This window comes from Schistocerca nitens, chromosome 1, assembly GCF_023898315.1.
Source record: "Schistocerca nitens isolate TAMUIC-IGC-003100 chromosome 1, iqSchNite1.1, whole genome shotgun sequence".
Lineage (NCBI taxonomy): Eukaryota > Metazoa > Arthropoda > Insecta > Orthoptera > Acrididae > Schistocerca > Schistocerca nitens.
The window spans coordinates 548,966,946-548,992,591 of record NC_064614.1 but is presented as its reverse complement, the minus strand read 5'-3'; positions in this window follow the sequence as shown (position 1 = coordinate 548,992,591).

The following is a 25,646-nucleotide window of genomic DNA, read 5'->3' as shown; positions in this document are numbered from 1 at the left end:
CCTCCGACTGCCTTTCGACCCTTCTCGCTGCTTGTATTTATAACATTGTCAAAGAACTACTAAAAAGAGATATAGTTTATGAGTCACATGTACATCTGTTATCATAATTTGTGCAGAAAAGTTATTAATTTGCATCGAGTAACATAATTTAACATGTTATGAAAATGACAGACAGATTTGTTGACTTGACAGAATAATTCTCTGTTACAAAAAGGCCGTTTTTTAGAAGTTTGTCAATTGACTTCTCTAATTTGCATAAATAAGTAAGTAACATGAATTATTAAGAATTACATTGGTTTTCGTCTAAAATAGGATTGATTACGTGAATACTGAGTGAAAACGCTCCTAGTGAACAAATAGGTTTCACTGGGTGATTTTTATTTAAGGAGATCCAAAATACCTAAGTTGGCCACTATTTTTCGTACTTCATATTAATTATTTAAGATGAACTTAGTGTTTTTTCATGATGACATTTGCTGTATCAGTGATCAAGTGATATTAACTTTTGTGTGGGTCAGTTATTCCTTATAATTTAATGGGTTGACTGTTTATGGAGACATGTTATGCAATCATTGTTAACATACACAATAACTTTTCTATAATCATAACTACTCATTAAACTGGTTGAATTTGGAGGGTATCGCATACTTCGGGAAAGTAAAGCCTTTAATATGTTCCGTTACAATGGTTACGGGTTACTGAGGTGCACTCTATCAAACTACTCGTATGTCTGTTGTAACGTTGTATGTTACACCAGTTATGGAAAAGCATGACAGCTTTTTCTCCGATTGGTCACGAAATTTTTTATTTACAGTCATTAGCTACACCTTCCAGCTGCTTCTGTACGTACTAGCTACTTCGACTTACACATCTGTCGCACCGTTGTACCAACTTTCCAACATCCGGTCGTAGAAGGCAGCAGCCTGTGCCTCCTGTCAATTCTCTGCGCTGGTCTGCAGCTCGCTGTATGTACCAAAATCCTGTCCTCATAGCCAGCGATGTATGTGAGAGAAGAAAATCAGAAGGAGCCAAGTCTTGGCTGTATGGTGGGTGATCAGACACTTCCCATCGAAAAAGCTGCAGGAGAGTCTTTGTCGCAGTTGTAGTGTATGGCCGAGATGTGTCCAGGACAATACCTGACTATACCATTCCTCTTCGCATGTTTTGAATTGTCCTTCGCAGACAAATTTCTCGAATCACCTGATCCATTCGCTGAAACAAAGCCATCGGTTGACATTCGCTTCCTTCCCTGACCTCCTACATCATTAACGTCTGATGTCCGGCTCATAAGTTGCTGGACACTGCCGCACTTTCATGTCACTCACAACAGGTACGTTATCTAGGCTGCGTGGAGATCAGGCGGGACCATCAACGTGGAGAAATCGAACGACAGAACACACTGGACGGAGGACTCTACTGTTCTAGGAAACCTTATGTGCTCACTGAGCACTCTGAACTGAAAATTGTGACGTGACATAGTCGGTAGGCATAACAGAACCAACACATTTGGCCAAAGCTTCGTCGAATTTTGGTTTTAATTTCGCAACCGATCTGACCTAAAAAGAAAAAAAAAGAAAAGGCCGCATTAGTTGATGACATTTTCTGCGGTATTTACAGTGCGTGTTAGCATCGAAACAATTTTTCGTGCCTTAAAACGATACGTAAAAAAAGGAAAAGGACAATCCCCTTTCAACAACTGACAAAACATACGGAAAATATAAGTTGAATAAGGAACTCCAGTTAGAACCTGTTAAATATCTTAAGGACCTGCGACTTTTTGGTATGACTATGGAAGAACTGCGCAGATTAGCTTATCATATCGCAGAATGAAACGGATGCCCGCATCAATTCAACAACGAAACGGAAATGGGTGGAGAGGATTGGGTCCTTGGATTTCTGGCTCACCAGCCTGACTTAAGTCTCAGGAGACTAGAAGCCAAGCCACATCCGGGGCACATGCTATTTGGTTCAATAAAGTTGCAGTATCACAGTTTTCTGACTTATTGACTGAAGCTATCGATAAAAAGATAACTGTACAAATAATTTACAACTACGACGAGACCTAAATTACTGTCGTACCGGAACAGCGCTAAAAAATTATTGCAAATGAAGCACAGCGTCAAGTTGGTGTGCTCACATGCGCAGAACGTGGAAATATAATGACAGCTAAAATTTATTGTTCATCGGATAGAAAATTCATGCCTCCGATGTTGATCCTAGAAAAAGGAAACAGCAATAATTGTAATCTGATTTGCCATCATAAGGATAAGACGAAGCTCATTAATCTGTGTGCATGACAAACGAAATATTCTTATAGCCTAGTTGGCAAATCACCGACTTTTCTAATGCAAAGACAGAAAATACTGTTCTGCTGCTCCATGATGGGCATGCCTCCCACACGAAAACTTGAAAGTGATCGAACTAGCTCGGAGGAACGGTGTTATATTGCTGTGCTTGGCTTCACATAGCTCACATATACTTCAGCCGCTGGATGTAGCATTTATGAAATCCTTCACCTTGTATTGTGAAGACTATAGTTAAAATCAAACTCAGGGAAAATTGCCACTTTCTGCCAAATCTGATCCATGCTTGGACAAGCTTTTCTGTATACTGCGAACCTGAAAAGTGCAATGAAAGAACTCGAGAAAACTCTTATTTGGCCAACGAATTTCAACGTCTCAGACGACAATTTTCTACGAGTTACGACAACTTATATTTCAATTGAGGCAACAGTCCCTAAAACTGAAAATTCTTCAACCGTTCAGGAATGCTCCTATTGACTCGTCAAACCAATCTCTTGAACTCATACAAACTAACTGCAGTTCCAGATTACAAACGACTGAGATGGAACCGAGACCTCAGTCCTCTTTGACGCCCGATACTCCAGAGCCACCTATCAATAACTCCATTGGGACAAGCTTCCTTACTTTTAGCCCGGAAAATGTTTGTTACGCAACACCCATAGTTGTGCCAGGACAGAAACGAGTGACAAGAAAGAGGGGGACAACCGTTATACTCACATCACCTCCGTATAAGAATGAGCTACAAGAAGTGGTCAAAAAATCCCTAGAAACTAGAGAAAGAATAGAGAAAAGATCAGTCTGCCAGCCCAAGAAGAGAAGAGAAAAGGAAAAGATCTTCAGTCAAAAAAGATTAAGACAAAAGAAAATGGAACATCCGAAGAAGACGAAGATGCGGCATGTATATATTCAAAGCAATCATATTCCACTTAAACTGAGAGTTGAATCATATGTCAGAAGTGCAAACAGTGTCATCGGAGAAATTTAAAAAAAAGAAAAAAAGGAAACAGGGTGTATTTCACTCCGTGTACGGGGCAAATCTTTATTTGCAAATTGCAATACAAAAATGTTTGAATAAACAGTTCTTAACTTTTCCAGAAAGTTTTTTTTTTTCATTGTGATATCAAAAATTTGCTTCAAACGTTAGGCTTTTGAAGCAGATTATCAAATACACTTTTGATGCGAATAAGTGATTGTGCAGCATATACACTGTGAAACCTAAGTTGAATTCAGTCAGGGTCTCACGCCTTGTTAGCCGGCAGGAGTGGCCGTGCGGTTCTAGGCGCTACAGTCTGTAACCGCGTGACCGCTACGGTCGCAGGTTCGAATCCTGCCTCGGGCATGGATGTGTGTGATGTCCTTAGGTTAGTTAGGTTTAAGTAGTTCTAAGTCCTATAGTGCTCAGAGCCATTTGAACCAATCACGCCTTGTTAAAATCGCGTAATCTTAGTTGGCAACAGTGAAACATACTCCGTATCGACGTACTTGAGGCCAGCGAGGACAAAATTCTGTCGTGGGTTAACTTATTGAAAGATAACGTCACGGAAACGTCGAAGACAAGGCATAAACACCGATCTTTATATGTCAGAATTGGAATGGTTTCTGTTCATGCGCTAAGCGAAGGCGGTAGTGTTACGTACCCAATGGCAACCCACGCCACTACACCACGTTCTCCTAGGAGCCTTTATACACGGATACGCAGAAATGAGAGTCATCTGAGAAGATATGTGGTGTCACTCCTCCGTCCAGCGTTGACGTGTCGGCGCTCCTCCCTCTGCTGCTGCATAAAGGAGAGCCGCAGCAGTGGTCACCCTGCTGACAGTCAATGGCGCCTCAGAGGTCGTCTCACTGCTCCGTGGACAACTATCTACCTGCGGGCAAGCCAGTTTCCCTACTCATGATATGTGACGTGGTTGTACGATCCTGCACGGATACGTGAACAAGAGGAGTGTGGAGATTCTGCAAGGCATGAACCAATCTATTCCATATTCGCCTAACAGTCGTAGGATCCCGATGAGGAACGATAACGGGTGGAACGCTCGATCCTGCCACTGTCGAATTCTTACACGTACTGGTAGAGATTTTTCCTTCCCACATGAGGCATAACACAGCAAACAACGTAACAACCAACATTCAAATGCGATTTCTGACTGAGAAAGTCGCTGCGTAATCTTTTCTTGTATATCTTACCGGCCAAACCCGATTTTAGGATGAACTTGTTTCGCCTAGGTCAAACCTGTTACCGATGGGATAAAACAGTTTAGCCTAGGTCGAATCTGTTTTTCCTCGTTAGAATTTGCATGCTTTAGGATAAACTGATACGTCCTAGTCTGAACTAATTTTGCCTAGTCGGAACGCATGTCCCTGTCAGAACAAACGGGGAATCCCCGAATCACCTCTGGCTCGCGCCTCTCAACCGGTCTTCGCTCGCACTGTTCTTTGTTTTGGACGGTATTTTGCATCGACGAGTCGGCGTGTTAAGTTGCTGATTGCGCTTAAAAGATTTTCTTATAATCCTAGTATAACTATTGCGAGGAGTTTCATCAAGGATGAGCCTTCGTGTAGTAGACGAGCCAATGAAAAGCTGTGGAGAGAAAAGTTTGTGGAGGAAATTTTGCAGAGTGAAAACAAAATGTCCTCTCATTATAATGTGTTATCAGTAGACGAATATGCGGATTTGGTTAAAGAAGTAGAAAAACGAGGAAAAGTTGGAAAAAATAACATCATTACAGAAAAGAAGACTGAAACAATTTGCTGTTTTGAAAATTGGTGACGTGAAAAAACTCATTGCACGGTGTGAAGGGAATATAAAATACTTTTTCCAGCTGATGAACTTCATTATGTGATTGACGCAGCTCATGTAACTATGGGTCATGGTGGTCGCGATAAGATGTTTGCCGAGACATCAAAAAAATATGCCAATATCACAAAGGAAATGATATGCCTCTGTTTATCAATGTGTGATGTTTATCAACAAAAGAAGACAAAAAAGAAAATAGGGATAGTTTGAAAGCCAATTCTCTATTCGAAAATGAATAACAGATGCCAAGTCGATTTGATTGATTTCCAAAAACAGATGGGAATTTAAAATTCATTCTAGTTTACCAAGACCATCTCTCACAATTTTTTCTCCTTCATGTGTTAACATCAAAGAGGGCTGAAGAAGTGGCTTATCATTTGAATGACATATTCCTAACTGTAGGGGCGCTGTACATTCTTCAATCTGATAATGGCAGAGAATTTGTCAATATTGTTATACGTGAACTCGCAAATCTTTGGTCAGAACTGAAAACTGAGCGTGGAAAACCAAGGCACAGCCAAAGTCAGGGTTCTGTTGAACGTGCCAATGGTTCAAATGGTTCAAATGGCTCTGAGCACTATGGGACTTAACATCTATGGTCATCAGTCCCCTAGAACTTAGAACTACTTAAACCTAACTAACCTAAGGACATCACACAACACCCAGTCATCACGAGGCAGAGAAAATCCCTGACCCCGCCGGGAATCGAACCCGGGAACCCGGGCGTGGGAAGCGAGATGAACGTGCCAACCAAGACATTGAAAATATAAGTTCTTGGTTAACGGACAATTCGACGAAGTAGTCGGAAGGATTAAGGTATGTCCAATTCATGTAAAATTGAGCTTACCGCTTTGGCATAAAACAATCACCTTACAAGGCATTATTCGGAATCGAACCTAGAGTAGCACTTTCCACTTCCTCGTTGCCTAGAGTAGCACTTTCCACTTCCTCGTTGCCTCAAGATCACAAATAAATAATATTCAGGATGAAGATGACCTAAAGAAGGTAATCGAATATGACAGAAATGCTGAACAGTACGAAGACAGAGATGATGATAACATTGTAAAAATGACACTAACTACATTCAAAATGCTAGAAAAATCGTGGCATAAAATTTTAAAAAATCAAGCTAAAAGAATGAAAGCTTCCTCTGACAAATCCCATTCACCAGATGACATTGGAGACCACGTAACCATAGCTATTCCAGATGTAGATAAAGGCAGAGGTGACCTTCGAAACATAATTGGAGTAATACTTAAAAAGACTGACGAGGGCCTTTACAAAATTGGCACCAAACATGGCGTTCTTCAAAAACATTATTGCAGGTATAATTTTATTAAAATTTTCGATAATTTTAGGTAATAAAATATTAAAAATATATTTTTTTAACTTCTTTTTTATTTTTATAGAACTGATTTCGACGTCTGCTTTTAGAAGATTTTAGATGTTCGAGATTTCAACCGTGATATTGAAAGATCTTTAAGGACTGCAGCCACAGAACATTCTGTTGGATCAGGGCAAGGCTTCGCGAAATGCAGTTGCATGAAAAACTGTACAACAAACAAATGCAATTGTAAGAAAAACAAAGTACTCTGCAATTCTAAGTGCCACCAAAGTAAGCCTTGCAAAAATACTACACTGTAAAACAGAATTAAAGGATCACTTTTTCAAAACTCCGTAATAGTGTCTCATTCCGATGCATACGTTTGATTCAAAGGTGCCTACAACCTTCCCCTGAAACGGTGCAAAAGCGTGGAGCCTGGCGACGTCACCTCCGGATGTGACATAGCTTCAAACAGCAAAGTGTTGACACATGCGAAAAGAAACCCACAGCTCAGAAGTTTATGTGACGTGTAAAGTGGGTTAACGATATCGCATGGGCACCAAATTGTACCACACTTCTGCCCAACACCAACGTTGATCTGTCACAGGGGGGAAAGGTTGTCACAACCCCTCTCACCCGCATTTCGTCCCTTCTTTTAACACCTCTGTGATGGAGGTCAGAACCGCAATTATCGGCGTTGAATCACCTGGGTTTTCAGACACACCGCCGCCCAGAATCTAAACGAAAAGGCCACGTGGGATCGAATGAAGGGCGTCCTATTCCTTGATTCCCACACATTTCACGGTCGAAAACGACAGTTTGCACTGCGATGAGCAACACAAAGACGTTCTTGACATCCTTTGACACCGCTGAGACCCTTGTCTAGGGACATTGTGCGGCTGCACGCCAATTGAACGTGATCGCACCCCTATGGAGCTCATTCGCGATTGCTATCTTTGCTCTACAGATTGGAACCACTAGGGACCGTAAAAATCGATGAAATCTGAATGTGAAGCAACAAAGAGTTCTTATGCTTTTTCAGTGCTCCTGTTTCACGTCTTCCTGTGGCATTATCACAGAGAGATGCGACATCGACACATGCGAGAATAAAATGGCAAGGGTCCCTCTAAGACCCAAAAATGTTCAAATGTGTGTGAAATCTTATGGGACTTAACTGCTAAGGTCATCAGTCCCTAAGCTTACACACTACTTAACCTAAATTATCCTAAGGACAAACACTCACACGCATGCCCGAGGGAGGACTCGAACCCCCGCCGGGACCAGCCGCACAGTCCATGACTGCAGCGCCTAAGACCGCTCGGCTAATTCCGCGCGACCTCTAAGACCCCCCAGTTCAGCAATACCTTGGTGTCATCCTCCCTCTTTCATTGGGAACTTTGAAAACGTACCTTTACAGAGAATGCCTGCGAAATAATCCAAGGCATCAAGGCACTCGACACACTTCTGAGGCCAGTTACCTTCCTGCAGGCACCTAGGAGTATTTTGTAGGTTCTCTTTGTAAAGGCGCATATTTAAAATTCGCAATAAATGTGGGTGGGTGCAACCGAGGGTGTTGCCAAACTGGGGAGGGAGGAGGTCTTAAGGAATCTTCTGCTGCTTTGGATCATGTTCAAATTTCGTCGAACGGTTCTGAACGCTGCATAGTGGTTCCACCGTGTGCTGCGGCACTGCACTCCAAAGGAGTGACTTCATGTTCAGTGGGCTAGAAGCACGAGATGTCCGTCGAGGAGGGTTGAATCGCCCAGGAGGTGTCAATAGAGCCAAAGGTTGTCAAGAATGACGTATTTTTGCTCATCGCTCTGCCGACTGTCGTTTTCGACAGCGAAATATGTAAGAACCAACGTCCCAAGATATAATAATAATGGCGTGTGGCTAGACCGCCGGGTAGACCGTTCGCCCGGTGCAGGTCTTTCGAGTTGACGCCACTTCGGCGACCTGCGCGTCGATGGGGATGAAATGATGATGATTAGGACAACACAACACCCAGTCCCTGAGCGGAGAAAAATCTCCGACCCAGCAGGGAATCGAACCCGGGCCCTTAGGATTGACAACCTGTCACGCTGATCACTCAGTTACCGGAGGCGGACACGTCCCACGATAAGGGGTGGTGTCATTGACGTTCTTTATGCCACGGCCTGTGGCCTTTTCGCTTAGATTCTGAGTGGCGGTGTGTCTGAAATGTTTTCCTTGGCCGCTGACAAGAAAACAGTGTGATTTCAATTCTCGGTATCGCGGTTCTGACCTCTCATCGCAGAGGCGTCAAAAGAAGAGGTGAAATGTGGGTAAGAGGGGCTGTGACGACATCGTCTGACACGTCCACAGTGCCGCTGGGCAGAATTGCACAATGAGTGCCAAAATGACATCTTTAACCCAATTTGCAAGCCACATGAACTTCTGAGCTGTGGCCTTTTCTCCGTATGTGTCTATGTGTTACAAGTGTCGCAATGCGCCACGCTTTTGCACCTTTACAAAGGAGGGCTACAGGCACCTCTGAGCCAAATTTCGAACATACCTGCTGAAACAGGAGACAATTGCGCATTTTCGATAAGTGATCCTTTAGTTCTGCTGCACCAACATGCTAATCATCGTAATAAGTAGCCCTTCATGCCAGTCTGAATTTTTGTCACATGCCGTTTTGATGGTGCCAATTTGACGTTTGTTACATGCCGTTTTGGTGGTGTTACAATTTTAATTCCTTACTGGCGTGAGCTTATGTTAAACGTCGTCGCATTGTTGAAGCAGTCGCCTTTTTACGGCTAGCGAAAGCATGCATTCCTTGAAAACAGGAGAGAGCTGCGTCTGCAGTGTGAATCAAGTCGAGCGACGTGAAAGGAGACGTCCGCGTCCGACACTGCGCTAGTGCGGTTCTCCCGTGTCGGCCGTGCCGCCTGCTTTGACGCACGTCCGTCATGTGACGAGGTGACGCCTCAGCTTCCTTTCTGCGATGACGGGCACTGCAGGCGGCGAGCGCCGTCGTTACGTCACGTGCGGAGCCGAGCTGCTGCAGTGAATCAGCCTGCAAGCAAGTCGCCGCGTGTCTGCCCACCCAACGATCGTCTCCGATTTGCGCAAATTTTAAGTACGAGTCTATACGCGTCTAACGATTATCTTATGTGGGAAACTAATCATTTATCTACTCATACGGCGTACATTTACATACTTCAGTTTGTCATTTCTATTTTGGCAAAGAACAGTACTTCAAGGGGGGACGTTGATGAAATTGAGCAAAAATTTCAATTTTCTATTTATTTTTTATTTTTTACTAGAACTCATGGACAATAAGTTCCGAAAGTTTCAATGTTGAAATCGCATCCGAAGTGCCTGAAAATTAATTAAAAGTGTGACGCGGCCTCCCTGCCACGCCCACGTTTTGAAGTAGCTCTTCAATACCAGCTCTGTGAACAACGATTCTGTGTATTACTTTCAGCCAAACGTGTGCGGGATACGTCTAGAAGGCCGTGATACATACTCTTTGGTTTTATACATCATCTTTGGCCGATGCTGCACTTGTCAGAAAGTGTGTTCATGGCAAAACCCAAAATCCAAATGAGTCTCTAAATTCACTCATATGGAAACGATGCCCTAAAAACACATTTGTATCTGCTACAGTTGTCAGAATTGCAACTTACAATGCAATTATTGTATTTAATGATGGGAACGTCGGGAGGACGAAGGCATTAGAAAGAAAGGGCTTGAAGATAGGAAATTTTACTCGAGACATCCTGCGAAAAATAGATTTACAGCGCTTCTCTGCAGCTGAAAAGTCAGTTGAAGACCTGGTAAAGGAAAGAAGACAGACAACAAGGAACCAGAAGAGAAGCCTTCAAGGGAAAGACGACCCTGAGTACAAATGTGGTGCCTTCTGAAGAAGTGACATAAGAGAAAAATGGTTCAAATGGCTCTGAGCACTGTGCGACGTAACTTCTGAGGTCATCAATCCCCTAGAGCTTAGAACTAATTAAACCTAACTAACCTAAGGACATCACACACATCCATGCCCGAGGCAGGATTCGAACCTGCGACCGTAGCGGTCGCTCGGCTCCAGACTATAGCGCCTAGAACCGCAAGGCCACTCCGGCCGGCAAACTGGAAGTCATGACGAATAAAATTCAAGTAATTTATGTTCGATACTGTAAATCGCAAGTTATTGTTATGAACGGTGCAAGAATTGTCTCGAAGGAAGGAGAAAAGTAATGACTGTAATCTGTGACAAAAACGTGAACCAAGAAGTTAGCACAGGACAGGCTCAAATCTGATCGTACCACGCAGTCAGAAAATTACTTACGTAAGTTATACTGTTTATAAATAAGCCCTAATTGCTTGTGAGAAGCCGCCCAGAGTGGCAGAGCGGTTCTAGGCGCTACAGCCTGGAACCGTACGACCGCTGCAGTCGCAGGTTCGAATCCTGCCTCGGGCATGGATGTGTGTGATGTCCTTAGTTTAGTTAGGTTTAAATAGTTCTAAGTTCTAGGGGACTGATGACCTCAGAAATTAAGTCCTATAGTGCTCAGAGCCATTTGAACCATTTTTTTGCTTGTGAGAATTGTTTGAACATATTTAGTGTTTACCAGATTTCTTATTCTATTCATTTCCTTTATTTTTTTACCTCCATGGCATATTATTTTTATAAATTTCAAACAGCCTTTACTACAACAGAGAATACTGCGGCATTCTGGTCGTAAGCGGAGGGCCGCTCCTTTTCTTCTATACAACTCATAGCTGCCCCATTTATTAATGGTTTCATTTGCAAATGCAATTTTTTTATTGTTCATTGTTAAAGGTCCCTTAGGTAATTAAAAAATTCATACTGATTACGTAAAGAAATCCGGGTTGTTCTTTTCCAAATAATAGAAGCCTTTGCGTAATCAAAAACTAGCCTGCTTCTGACAACGATCAAAATGGTTCAAATGGCTCTGAGCACTATAGGACTCAACTTCTGCGGTCATCAGTCCCCTAGAACTTAGAACTAGTTAATCCTAACCAACCTAAGGACATCACACACATCCATGCCTGAGGCAGGATTCGAACCTGCGACCGTAGCGGTCTAGCGGTTCCAGATTGCAGCGCCCAGAACCGCACGGCCACTTCGGCCGGCTGACAACGATCAGCAGCCGACCAGAAGACGGACATCTTCGACCGCTTTCGTGTTTCCTGTGGCAAAGCTGTGCCAAACTAGGAACATGACATTCTAGTTGTTGTTGTTGTTGCTGTGGTCTTCAGTCCTGAGACTGGTTTGATGCAGCTCTTCACGCTACTCTACCCTGTGCAAGATTCTTCATCTCCCACTACCTACTGCAACCTACATCCTTCTGAATCTGCTTAGTGTAGTCATCTCTTGGTCTCCCTCTACGATTTTTACCCTCCACGCTACCCTCCAATACTAAATTGGTGATCCCCTGATGCCTCAGAACATGTCCTACCAACCAATCCCTTCTTCTAGTCAAGTTGTGCCACAAACTCCTCTTCTCCCCAATTCTATTCAATACCTCCTCATTAGTTATGTGATCTACCCATCTAATCTTCAGCATTCTTCTGTACCACCACATTCCGAAAGCTTCTATTCTCTTCTTGTCTGAACTATTTATCGTCCACATTTCATTTCCATACATGGCTACACTCCATACAAATACTTTCATAATGACTTCCTGACACTTAAATCTATACTCGATGTTAACAAATTTCTCTTCTTCAGAAACGCTTTCCTTGCCATTGAGAGTCTGCATTTTATATCCTCTCTACTTCGACCATAATCAGTTATTTTGCTCCCCAAATAGCAAAACTCCTTTACTACTTCAAGTGTCCCATTCCCTAATCTAATTCCCTCAGCATTACCCGAGTAAACTCGACTACATTGCATTATCCTCGTTTTGCTTTTGTTGATGTTCATCTTATATCCTCCTTTCAAGACACTATCCATTCCGTTCAACTGCTCTTCCAAGTCCTTTGCTGTCTCTGACAGAATTACAATGTCATCGGCGAACCTCAAAGTTTTTATTTCTTCTCCATGTATTTTAATACCTACTCCGAATTTTTCTTTTGTTTCCTTTACTGCTTGCTCTATATACAGATTGAATAACATCGGGGATGGGCTGCAACCCTATCTCACTCCCTTCGCAACCACTGCTTCCCTTTCATATCCGCCGGCCGGAGTGGCCGAGCGGTTCTAGGCGCTACAGTCTGGAATCGCGCGACCGCTACGTTCGCTGGTTCGAATCCTGCTTCGGGCATGGATGTGTGTGATGTCCTTAGGTTGGTTAGGTTTAAGTAGTTCTAAGTTCTAGGAGACTGATGACCTCAGAGGCTAAGTCCCATAGTGCTCAGAGCCGTTTAAACCATTTGAACCTTTCATGTCCCTCGACTCTTATAACTGCCATCTGGTTTCTGTACAAATTGTAAATAGCCTTTCGCTCCCTGTATTTTACCCCTGCCACCTTCAGAATTTGAAAGAGAGTATTCCAGTCAACATTGTTAAAAGCTTTCTCTAAGTCTACAAATGCTAGAAACGTATGTTTGCCTTTTCTTAATCTAGCTTCTAAGATAAGTCGTAGGGTCAGTATTGCCTCACGTGTCCCAACATTTCTACGGAATCCCTACTAATCTTCCCCGAGGTCGACTTCTACCAGTTTTTCCATTCGTCTGTAAAGAATTCGCGTTAGTATTTTGCAGCAGTGACTTACTAAACTGATAGTTCGGTAATTTTCACATCCGTCAACACCTGCTTTCTTTGGGATTGGAATTATTATATTCTTCTTGAAGTCTGAGGGTATTTCGCCTGTGCCATGCATCTTGCTCACCAGATGGTAGAGTTTTGTTAGGACTGGCTCTCCCAAGGCTGTCAGTGCTGTGTCAAACTCTCCACGCAGTATCATATCTCCCATTTCATCTTCATCTACATCCTCTTCCATTTCCATAATATTGTCCTCAAGTGCATTGCCCTTGTGTAGACCGTCTATATACCCCTTCCACCTTTCTGCTTTCCCTTCTTTGCTTAGAACTGGATTTCCATCTGAGCTCTTGATAGTTATACAAGTGGTTCTCTTTTCTCCGAAGGTCTCTTTAATTTTCCTGTAGACAGTATCTATCTTAGCCCTAGTGATATGTGCCTCTACATCCTTACATTTGTCCTCTAGCCATCCCTGCTTAGCCATTTTGCACTTCCTGTCGATCTCATTTTTGAGACGTTCGTATTCCTTTTTGCCTGCTTCATTTACTGCATTTTTATATTTTCTCCTTTCATCAATTAAATTCAAAATTTCTTCTGTTACCCAAGGATTTCTACTAGCCCTCGTCTTTTTATCTACTTGGTCCTCTGCTGCCTTCACTACTTCATCTCTTAAAGCTACCCATTCTTCTTATGCTGTATTTCTTTCCCCCATTCTTTTCAACTGTTCCTTTAAGCTCTCCCTTAAACTCTGTACAACCTCTGGTTTAGTCAGTTTATCCAGGTTCCATCTCCTTAAATTCCCACCTTTTTGCAGTTTCTTCAGTTTTATTCTACAGTTCATAACCAATAGATTGTGGTCAGAGTCTACATCTGCCCCTGGAAATGTCTTATAATTTAAAACCTGGTTCCTAAATCTCTGTCTTACCATTATATAATCTATCTGAAACCTGTCAGTATCTCCAGGCTTCTTCCATGTATACAACCTTCTTTCGTGATTCTTGAACCAAGTGTTAGCTATGATTAAGTTATGCTCTGTGCAAAATTCTACCAGGCGGCTTCCTCTTTCAATTCTTACCCCCAATCCATATTCATCTACTACGTTTCCTTCTCTTCCTTTTCGTACTGTCGAATTCCAATCACCCATGACTATTAAATTTTCGTCTCCCTTCACTATCTGAATAATTTCTTTTAGCTCATCATACATTTCTTCAATTTCTTCGTCATCTGCGGAGATAGTCAGTATATATCTTGGCTACAATAATGCTTTCGCTGTGCTGTTTGTAGAAGCTTATCCGCACTCCTGTTTTTTTTATTCATTATTAAACCTACTCCTGCATTACCCCCATTTGATTTTGTATTTATAACCCTGTATTCACCTGACCAAAAGTCTTGTTCCTCCTGCCACCGAACTTCGCTAATTCCCACTATATCTAACTTTAACCCATCCATTTCCCTTTTAAAATTTTCTAACCGACCTGCCTGATTATGGAATCTGACATTCCAAGCTCCGATCCGTAGAACGCCAGTTTTCTTTCTCCTGGTAACGACGTCCTCTTGAGTAGTCCCCGCCCTGAGATCCGAATGGGGGACTATTTTACCTCCGGAATATTTTACCCAAGAGGACGCCATCGTCATTTAACCATACAGTAAAGCTGCATACCCTCGGGAAAAATTATGGCTATAGTTTCCCCTTGCTTTCAGCAGTTCGCAGTACCAGCACAGCAAGGCCGTTTTGGTTAGTGTTACAAGGCCAGATCAGTCAATCATCCAGACTGTTGCCCCTGCAACTACTGAAAAGGCTGCTGCCCCTCTTCAGGAACCACATGTTTGTCTGGCCTCTCAACAGATACCCCTCCGTTGTGGTTGCACCTACGGTACGGCTATCTGTTTTCGCTGAGGCACACAAGCCTCCCGACCAACGGCGGGATTTATGGTTCCTTGTGGGGGGGGGGGGAGGACATTCTAGTATGAAACACAAAAGAGGCGTAGAATATTGCCGACGTACTGCTGTGCTGCAAGGGACCCGCGGATGACAACGAAAGGGTCCTGCTATGAAAAGAAATGGTACCCAGACCATCACCCCTGGTTTTCGGGCCGTGTGGATGGCGACAGTCACGTTGGCATCCCATCGCTGTCCCAGCCGTCTTCAGACACGTCTTCACCCTCGGATCTGACTGACAGAAGTAGAACTGTCTTCAGTGATGAGTCCCGCTTCGAACTGAGCCACAGTGACCAGCGAAGACGTGGAAGACGTGTCGGTACCAACACTCGAGATGGCGCTTATCTTCTATCGTGAGAGCCTTTGTGACGCACGGTGCTCGATGTCCACCTCTGAATGGCACCTGCATCTATATGCTGTGCGTACATCTTAGATCTGAGCACCACAAACTCTGCAATCTGCGAACCATTCGCCTCGTCTTTCACCAGCCCAATAACCCTTTTGTCTTGAAGAGTTACTTCAAGTAAAGAGGTTCAAAGAGTTACATGTGCAGTTTGGAGAGATCCAGAACACACATATCGATATAGACAGGTTTGGTGAACCACACTAAACCTTGGCCATCACCAGAGTGACTAATCCTTCATTGAGGATGGTAGCCTGTTTTAAATTTGGTCTGGCGATGTAATCTCTTGCGCCTTAACGTCCATCCCACAAGTAAATTAATTTCGTAGTATTCTTTAACTTTTCCAATGTTTTTCCGAAAACTGAACCTCATACTCTGCATCCATTATGGCATCGCTTGTAAGGTTCCTGGGGAATGCAGTTATGTCGGGCACCCTCGTTTCATTTAGTTTTGCCATACTGTCCAGATATTCGTAGGGGAAAACACACTTCCCAGTCACAATCTGAATCTTTTCCTCGTCAGGAAAGGCAGCTCGAGTGATATGAATCCTTCCGAGGTAGAGTTTCAGCGAGTTTCTGGAGTAGTGCCTGCATAAAACGAAGCGGGTTAAGGAAGTGGAGCGTAATTTTCGTCATCTTTAGTTTGGAGAATGAAATGTATTTCTCGACTGCTCAACAACAAAGCGAGCGTCTTATCCGCTTAAATTATGGAAGACAACGGGTATAGGCCTTGGTGACTGGTACTTCAAATTGCATATATTGTGGACGGCACCAGGCAACTTCTCCGTAAGGTGACAGTGGTCCCTACGACGAGTTTCCGTTTTTCTATGTAACGACAGCCCACAAATATGACAGTCAATCGCGTTATTGTACAAATCCTCATTCTCCTTCGATATGGTCATGGGAACGTTGTCGCTGTAAAGCATATCAATCTCCCATGACAGTTTTATAAGCTCAGTGGGAAGCCAAACCTCAGGATTATCCCCAAAATAAGATCTGTAGTGGTTAAGAATTGAGCTATTTCGTACACTGCCACATATGGCATGTGTTTTTGTGTAAAGTTGGTATTTGCGGCTATTGATTCACAGGTATCAGGAATATATATATATATATATATATATACGAGGGCCGTTCAGAAAGTAACCTCCGGTTGATTTAAAAAAATACACCAAGTTAAATAAAAATATTTTAATATATACATCTTACAACTACATCTTTGCACTATTTTTCTACATAGTCTCCATAGCGATTGAGGCACTTATCGTATCTCTTCACAAGCTTTGAAATTCCTTCTGCATAAAAATCACCCGCTTGTGCCTGGAGCCAGCCAATCTTGCTGTCACTATCTCGTACAAGAGAGTCTTAGAAATCTGTGGAAAACCAGTAGACAACTCCGACATTGAGAAACGTCGATTTTCACGAACTTTTGCATCAACTGTCTGAACGAGTTCGTCAGTCACCAATGATGGTCTACCACTCCTCTCTTCATCATGAACGTTTTCTCGTCCACTTTTAAATAAACGTACCCATTCACGGACAACTCCTTCACTCATAACTCTTGGTCCGTACACGGCACAAAGCTCACGATGAATAGCTGCTCCAGAATATCCTTTGGCTGTAAAAAACCTTATGACAGCATGCACTTCACATTTGGCGGGGTTTTCTATTGCAGCACACATTTCAAACTGCCACAAAAACTAAACTAGCGCAGGTACGACGTTCACTCGACCACGGCTTGATGCCAACTGACCTTTTGAGTGCGTGAACGCACAGATGGCGTCGCTACTCCCCCCACAACCCGCACTGTGACCAATCGGAGGTTACTTTCTGAACCGCCCTCGTATATATATATATATATATATATATATATATATATATATATATATATATATATATATATATATATATATATATATATATATGCTGATGAACCTCAGCATTCATTTCATCCACAAATTGGTGGATGCATGCTGAAACATTTGCAAGAAAAAGTTGCAGTTCCCAATTTGAATATTAACTTACCAAGCAATTCCTATTGCCTTGGGCGTTTGCCACAATCGGCCCTGCCGCTGCTGCTTGGTGCCACGATCACTTCATTTTTCGAAATAAAAGCTAGTAGTACGTACACGAGCAAGAAGACGATGTGAGACATTGGCGAAAGATGACATAATAAGGCAGGGGTGGAGTGGTAAGATTTATATAGACTCAAGCTCTGCCTGCTAATTTGATGGAAGTCAGTCAGGCTGCACTATTCGGGGATATCTTGGTCGACAGGTTTTGACAGGTTGCTTACGCACACACAAACATGATGAAACCACTTGAGAGAGAGCGGATGTGGTTTCCCAGGTATCAAACACGAAAAGGAGCCGAATTCTGCTCTTGAGTAGCTGGAATGTCCAGGTGGCAACGCTCGATGCTCCTGGGTGAGTGAATACTGAACTACAGCTCAGTATGCGTTTGGCTGCCTTCGCGACCACGCAGGTTACAGGTAGCACGTGGAGGAGTGTGCTTGTGTTATCAAATGTCTCTGCATACAAGAACCCCAATACACGGCGAGCGTTCTTAAAATTTAATTACTTGATTTGCTTTTGTCTGTTTCTACACGTGGTGATGGACCACTCAATCTGTTTGGTGCATTCACCTATCAGTAGTTCCACTGATGTCCCTTGGGGGCGCTGCGATCGCTCGCTAGTTGTCCACGGACTTGGGCACAAGGCTTCTGGACACCGCGGGAAGCAGACGTGTTTTCGCGATGGTCCCAGCGAAGCATTGCATTTACTCAGAGCTGTTTGCACGTGCACGTTTTATAGTCAGAGTCTATTTGCGTTATATGTGTTAGGCTGAGGATTTTTCGTGACATGTTATTCCCACCTCAAATCTGTAACCCTGTAGTCAGAACAGGACATAACGTCTGACGTTTGTGGCAGCAGAAAGCTTGTGCTTCCAACCACTTCTTACCCGTCAGCACAACAGCACAAAGGGTTGCTGTCACTTGACGCTTTGTTCGGGGATTAGCACAAATTTCAGGCTGCGCGTCGCACGAGCCAGCTGGCAGTGCGGCAGCCGACAGCATTCACGGTCCCCAAGTAGATGTAGTGCAGCCTCTCTCCCGACCTGCGTGCGTGGGAATACATGAAGTGGCTAGCACGCCTGCCCTGCAGTCGGTACAAAGACAGGATCGAGAGATTTTTAACAGTGTAATTATATGCAGTGAGTTATGTTGACATCTGTTTTGTGGCGGTATTCCTTGCGCAATCAGAAAAGAAAGCAACTTATTTAATTACTTCTTTTTGATGTATTTTGCAAGATCTGCATCTTCCAAAACAGCAGAGAATGCTGAGCAAAAGAGACCCAAACCCTGCGAATTGAATTTTATTAATAAACTGTGTATCCTTCGCCATGTAAATGAATTTTCTGTCATAAGATCTTTTCTCTCCAGCACAGGCTGAGTCCTTTTCCCACCAGTTTCCAGATGGGTGAGGGGAGGGGTTGGGGGTAGGAGGGGATGGCTGGGGGATTTACCAAAGGGAGAGAGATTAATTAATTTATCGATTTGATTAATTATTCAATTAATTTTATACCAGAGAGGTGCTTGTATTGGGCAGGGGAGTTCCCAGAGGGATGGGGGAGTTGGAGAGGGAGGGCTATGGGGCTTTGGCTCTGAGAACTATGGGACTTAACATCTGGGGTCATCAGTCCTCCAGAACTTAGAACTACTTAAACGTAACTAACCTAAGGACATCACACACATCCATGCTCGAGGCAGGATTCGAACCTGCGACCGTAGCGGTAGCGCGGTTCCAGACTGAAGCGACTAGAACCGCTCGGCCACACCTGCCGGCTGTGGGACTTTCTTGGAAGGACGGATTATCTCCAGGTGGTCATAAATCAACCCTCAGCTGCTCATAGATCACTTAGCACGACAATAGGCTAAGGGGAGTAGGCTCATAAATCAGTCAATTTTGTTCCTGAATGTACCCCCACTATTTAGCGGTTCCTGGTTCGAGCAGTCAGCGAAGAGCTTTTCAAGATAGTCATCTCTGGTAATCAAATTGAGACATCTGTAGCAAAAATGCCGAGCACAATGATGTTTTGACATTTGGCATAAAAGTATGTGGGACATGTTTTTTATCCACACATAGTGTCGCTCTTCACCCTCAGATATTAGCAACAGATCTACTTGTTTGGGGCCCCTACCAGCTAATATCGAAAAGCGGAGGTGTCCAGCTTCTTTATGCTTGATTTCTTTGTTTTGCACAGTGTGCTTATGGTTGTCCTCATCTTCTGGCTTATCTGCTCCCAGGGTGTAAACATGAATCGAATGATTGGGATTCTGCCTATAAAATTTTTCGATGTACAAGAGTTTTCTGAGGAATGAGATGCCTTGGAAATTATAATGCTCACAGATATCAGATTTTTCTGTGTTCCCAGATTGCTTGCACGGTTAGCTTAATTTCTGTGACTAGCCAGAAGCGACCATACAAAGCAGTAATCATCCCCAAGATTCTTGACATTAATGCATGCCAGTTTTAGTAATGCATCTTTCAGAAGAGGGATGAAACTTGGCCCCCAGTAAGTGGATCAAAGAGAAGCAAGTATACATCATGGTGGAGTACATGGCTGATAGACTTACTGGTTCCCCTTTGCTGTATATAAGATAAGTGGCCCAGTATGACACGCTCAGTAAAAGTTACGGACCAAGCTGTGATTGACTACTCCACAATACCATACCAGTCCTCCCTCAAATTTGGACAATGTTCTTTTGCTCAACACCACTGTTGTCTTTTGGAAAGGGTGCAACAGTTCACAGTACAAAACTACTTTCCATTTAATGGCAGGCTGTCACAAGCCGTTGACACATCCAGTTTATGCACCAGTGATCACTGAGGCAATCCTCTGTGTCGTAGTATCACTGGCAAGACTGCTGCTGTGTGACAATGTGATGTCTTGATGATCTCCATTGATGCTCATGAGATGGGTCAGAGCAAATAAGTTGGAATTGTAGTGCCACAGCCCAGCATGGAACATCAATGGTCTGGGTTGTACTACAGATGCCCATGGACTTGGCTGGCGCTGTGTCAAAGGCAGTAGCAAGTAGATAATCACAGATGACAGTCTTGGCTGCTGTTGAAGCAGGGATGGCTATGGGTACGCCATGGGTGGCAGTTGACAAGGCTGCTGCATGGCCAACTGTTGGTGCATCCACTGAATGGCCTGCTGCTGAACTGTACATCCACTGACCTGGTTGCTGCATGGTCAGCTGCAGGTACATCCATGAACTGGACTGAGGGTACACCATCCACAGAGAGGGCACACCTTCATCGTCATGATTGGCTGTGGAGGGGTTGCATCATCATGGGTGGTGGACCTGGGCTCCAGGACGATCGATGGCTGCCTGAACATCGGTACAGATTGTGCAATGGGCTGCTACTGCACATTCGGCAGAGGGTGCACCATTGTCACCAGACCAGATGCTGCTGCTTCTGCTGCAGGTGCAAGACCACCACTCAGCATCTCCTCTGTAACACCTGTGTAGGTTGAAGGCGAAAAAAATATTAAGGATCGTGTAAGTTAAAAAAAGATGCATGTAAATATCTATAGAGTTTCTACTGATGTTCAAAATTCACCATGTCTGGATCAGCCCATGGGATCCTCTACTATCTCCAGCAATACTTGGTCCAGCATTTGCAGTCCCCTGGCTGCTGTCATTTAGTAAGTCTAGAAACAAGCAAGAACACACCACATTAGTAATCCATGCATGTTGGATATTCTTAATGATTGAATAAGAAAGAGACGAGTAGGAAGAACTACCACTACTCACATATTTCCTCCTCAATGACTCGCGTCATGCTACATGAACTAATGCCGTAGAAAGGGCTCGTAGCTGGTGTCAACACATTCCAGTTATCATTATCAAGTGCAACTAAGAGCAGAAAAGAACAGTTAATGCAAGCACGCAATTTTGTGTGTGTTGGGTGTTAGTATTGTTAGAAGAAGAAGAATAGAAAGTACTAATACTCATGTATATGCTTTTGACCACTGTTGTCATCCACCATGAGTCTGCCACTGAGAATTGTGTTGGCTCAACTACTACAGGAATCTCCTACACAACTTCATCATTGTTAATGGCAATGGAAGGCTGAGGTGGTATTGAGTCAGTCATTATTGTGCTGATGTGTGGCAACAGATCTGTAACCATTGTTGCTATCTCGATGAAGAATTCCACAACAGACAGAAACAAAAAGCATAACGATAGATATTTGCACCACTTAACACTGGTCTAATAATGTTAACGTATTTCCTACTGTTTATGTTTTTAATTGTCTTTTTGGAGTGCTGTTTCACGTACGTGCATTAATCATATATATTATTTCAACATATGATCTCTTCCCTTTCGGCGAATTCTTTTGAGATTTCGAAGTTTTTAGGAATATTAGTTCCACTAAAGCAGGTGTCCGCTCAAACTCCCAGCCAGCAATGTGGATGGTGTCCTTTGCTAAGCTATAGTCAGCTTTCCCAGCAGATATGGCTGATCTCAACTGACCCCATGTGTCACATCTAATTGTATAGCACTGTATTGGTTGATGAAATTGGAGATATAATCTTATTCTTCTTCATCAACATCTTCTCATCTTCAACTGTCATCTGATGCCACCACTGTTTGTGAAAACTATTTGATACTTCCTGTTATGGATCTAACGTTTCAAAGACAGGCTTTTCATGATACAGCTGTCCCAATTTTATGAATGAAGTTTGTAGTGAATAGCTTTCCATGCCTCTATCACGTTTCGTTTTGTCGACATTATGTCACACGCTGATCACACTTCAAGATGGTACATTTATATAGTCTTACACACGGCCTTCTCAACCTCATTAACGTATCTATCGAGTCACCTAGGAGAGGTTTCACTTCCTTTTTTCAGAGCTTTTCTTACCTTGATATTTGCAGATATCATTCACCTATTGTAGCTGCTGCCTTGAGAATGCCATCCATTTTTATTAACCTTATGCTGATCGCTTGCTCACTGCTCTGAATTCTATAATTCAGCTGAGATTCGCCTTACGCAGCTGCTATGTTGACAGAGCTATCCAATTCCGTTTAATCTTTCATTGACTGTCTCAATTTTTCTGTCAATATTCAAACGTATGTTTAGCTTCTGCTTCACCCCACTGGAATGAGCACACTACACCCATGCGAACTTGTCCATAGCCTACAATATACTGGCAGGATGAAGTTTTTTTACACTGCCTTCTATGCAGAATCTTATCGAAGTTTAATTTGTATCGATTTTCATTCAATTTCCTCATTTTGTGAATGACCAGTAACCCATACCGCGAGTTATTCCAGCAATCCCCACAGAGGCGATAAATTCATTGAACGACATGTCGGTTTTTATATGAGCTTGGTAAATACGCTTTAAATTCAGATTGTCTTGCTTGAAAGCTATGATTGCTTTGGGATCCTTGAGTATGTCTGGCTCACATAAAGTACATTGACTTGCATATACACTCCTGGAAATGGAAAAAAGAACACATTGACACCGGTGTGTCAGACCCACCATACTTGCTCCGGACACTGCGAGAGGGCTGTACAAGCAATGATCACATGCACGGCACAGCGGACACACCAGGAACCGCGGTGTTGGCCGTCGAATGGCGCTAGCTGCGCAGCATTTGTGCACCGCCGCCGTCAGTGTCAGCCAGTTTGCCGTGGCATACGGAGCTCCATCGCAGTCTTTAACACTGGTAGCATGCCGCGACAGCGTGGACGTGAACCGAATGTGCAGTTGACGGACTTTGAGCGAGGGCGTATAGTGGGCATGCGGGAGGCCGGGTGGACGTACCGCCGAATTGCTCAACACGTGGGGCGTGAGGTCTCCACAGTACATCGATGTTGTCGCCAGTGGTCAGCGGAAGGTGCACGTGCCCGTCGACCTGGGACCGGACCGCAGCGACGCACGGATGCACGCCAAGACCGTAGGATCCTACGCAGTGCCGTAGGGGACCGCACCGCCACTTCCCAGCAAATTAGGGACACTGTTGCTCCTGGGGTATCGGCGAGGACCATTCGCAACCGTCTCCATGAAGCTGGGCTACGGTCCCGCACACCGTTAGGCCGTCTTCCGCTCACGCCCCAACATCGTGCAGCCCGCCTCCAGTGGTGTCGCGACAGGCGTGAATGGAGGGACGAATGGAGACGTGTCGTCTTCAGCGATGAGAGTCGCTTCTGCCTTGGTGCCAATGATGGTCGTATGCGTGTTTGGCGCCGTGCAGGTGAGCGCCACAATCAGGACTGCATACGACCGAGGCACACAGGGCCAACACCCGGCATCATGGTGTGGGGAGCGATCTCCTACACTGGCCGTACACCACTGGTGATCGTCGAGGGGACACTGAATAGTGCACGGTACATCCAAACCGTCATCGAACCCATCGTTCTACCATTCCTAGACCGGCAAGGGAACTTGCTGTTCCAACAGGACAATGCACGTCCGCATGTATCCCGTGCCACCCAACGTGCTCTAGAAGGTGTAAGTCAACTACCCTGGCCAGCAAGATCTCCGGATCTGTCCCCCATTGAGCATGTTTGGGACTGGATGAAGCGTCGTCTCACGCGGTCTGCACGTCCAGCACGAACGCTGGTCCAACTGAGGCGCCAGGTGGAAATGGCATGGCAAGCCGTTCCACAGGACTACATCCAGCATCTCTACGATCGTCTCCATGGGAGAATAGCAGCCTGCATTGCTGCGAAAGGTGGATATACACTGTACTAGTGCCGACATTGTGCATGCTCTGTTGCCTGTGTCTATGTGCCTGTGGTTCTGTCAGTGTGATCATGTGATGTATCTGACCCCAGGAATGTGTCAATAAAGTTTCCCCTTCCTGGGACAATGAATTCACGGTGTTCTTATTTCAATTTCCAGGAGTGTAGTAACCAAAGCCGAAATATTACAGGATGTCATTCTGGTTTTCCACTGTGATATCCTGAAATATGGATACAATATTTAGCTTCACTTTTTTTTCGCCAAATGCCTGGTAAGTCAGCCCATAAATGCCATGCAGCATCTCCTGCAGTAACTGACATTTTGATTGAAACAGGGTTTTTAAACGTATATACACACTCGAAGTGTACTCCCTCAGGATGTGTTAACAGTGTCAAAACAAGATTAGTCTTCCCACAATCTGAAAGACCTACAGTTTAAGCATATATGTTATAGGGAAGTATTGGGCCATTCTTCTTCTTCTGGTTTCTAGTGTCGTCAGAGAGAGACCTATGAGTTACCATAAGACTCTTGTGAAAGCGGTATGTCATCCACTCCACCTTGACAATAGCTGCGCACCCACAGTGGCTTACAGGGTTTTTCATAGAGAACACACATGAAGCTCCTGAATTTTTATAAATACTTACATATTGCAGGGCATATGAATAGACTTAAATACGAGTGCTGTTCTTTGTTATATGTGACACACTTGCCTCATAAATTTCTGTGTCTGTTCAAAAATGGTTCAAACGGCTCTGAGCATTATGGAACTTAATTGTTGAGGTCATCAGTCCCCTAGAACTTAGAGCTACTTAAACCTAACTAACCTAAGGACATCAGACACATCCATACCCGAGGCAGGATGCGAACCTGCCACCGTAGCGGTCGCGCGGTTCCAGACTGAAGCGCCTAGAACCGCTCGGTCACACCAGCCGGCGCTCTGTCTCTGTTCTGGCGCAACATAAATCATACAACTTAGCGACGGTTCCTTCCGATGGATGCAGAGTTTGGTGACCAGACTCGAGAGCTTACTCCACAAAGTCTCATCAACTACTTGTTGAATAACATGTATACATTAAATTCTTAAACGTCTGTTCCTACAGATGTATGCACTCTCTGTTATTAAATATTTTAATTCTTCCGGAGAAGTCTCCTGCTGTGACAGTATGATCTCTCAACTTTACTGACGGTGAGTGAACGTTGTTGTGGAACAATGCAGAAATACGCATTGACACATCACACAATCAATACCACTCATATGTGGATACCACTTTTCGTCGCAGGATCGTGGATTTTTAAATATGATTAGTGGATGGAACCCTCGGTCGGATATGATGCCGTTAATGACGTGTTTACAGCCTATGTTGTTTAAAAAGTGTCTAACGTTAAACAACATAATTATTGAGTCATTTGGCTTCTCCACCTCACCTGCTG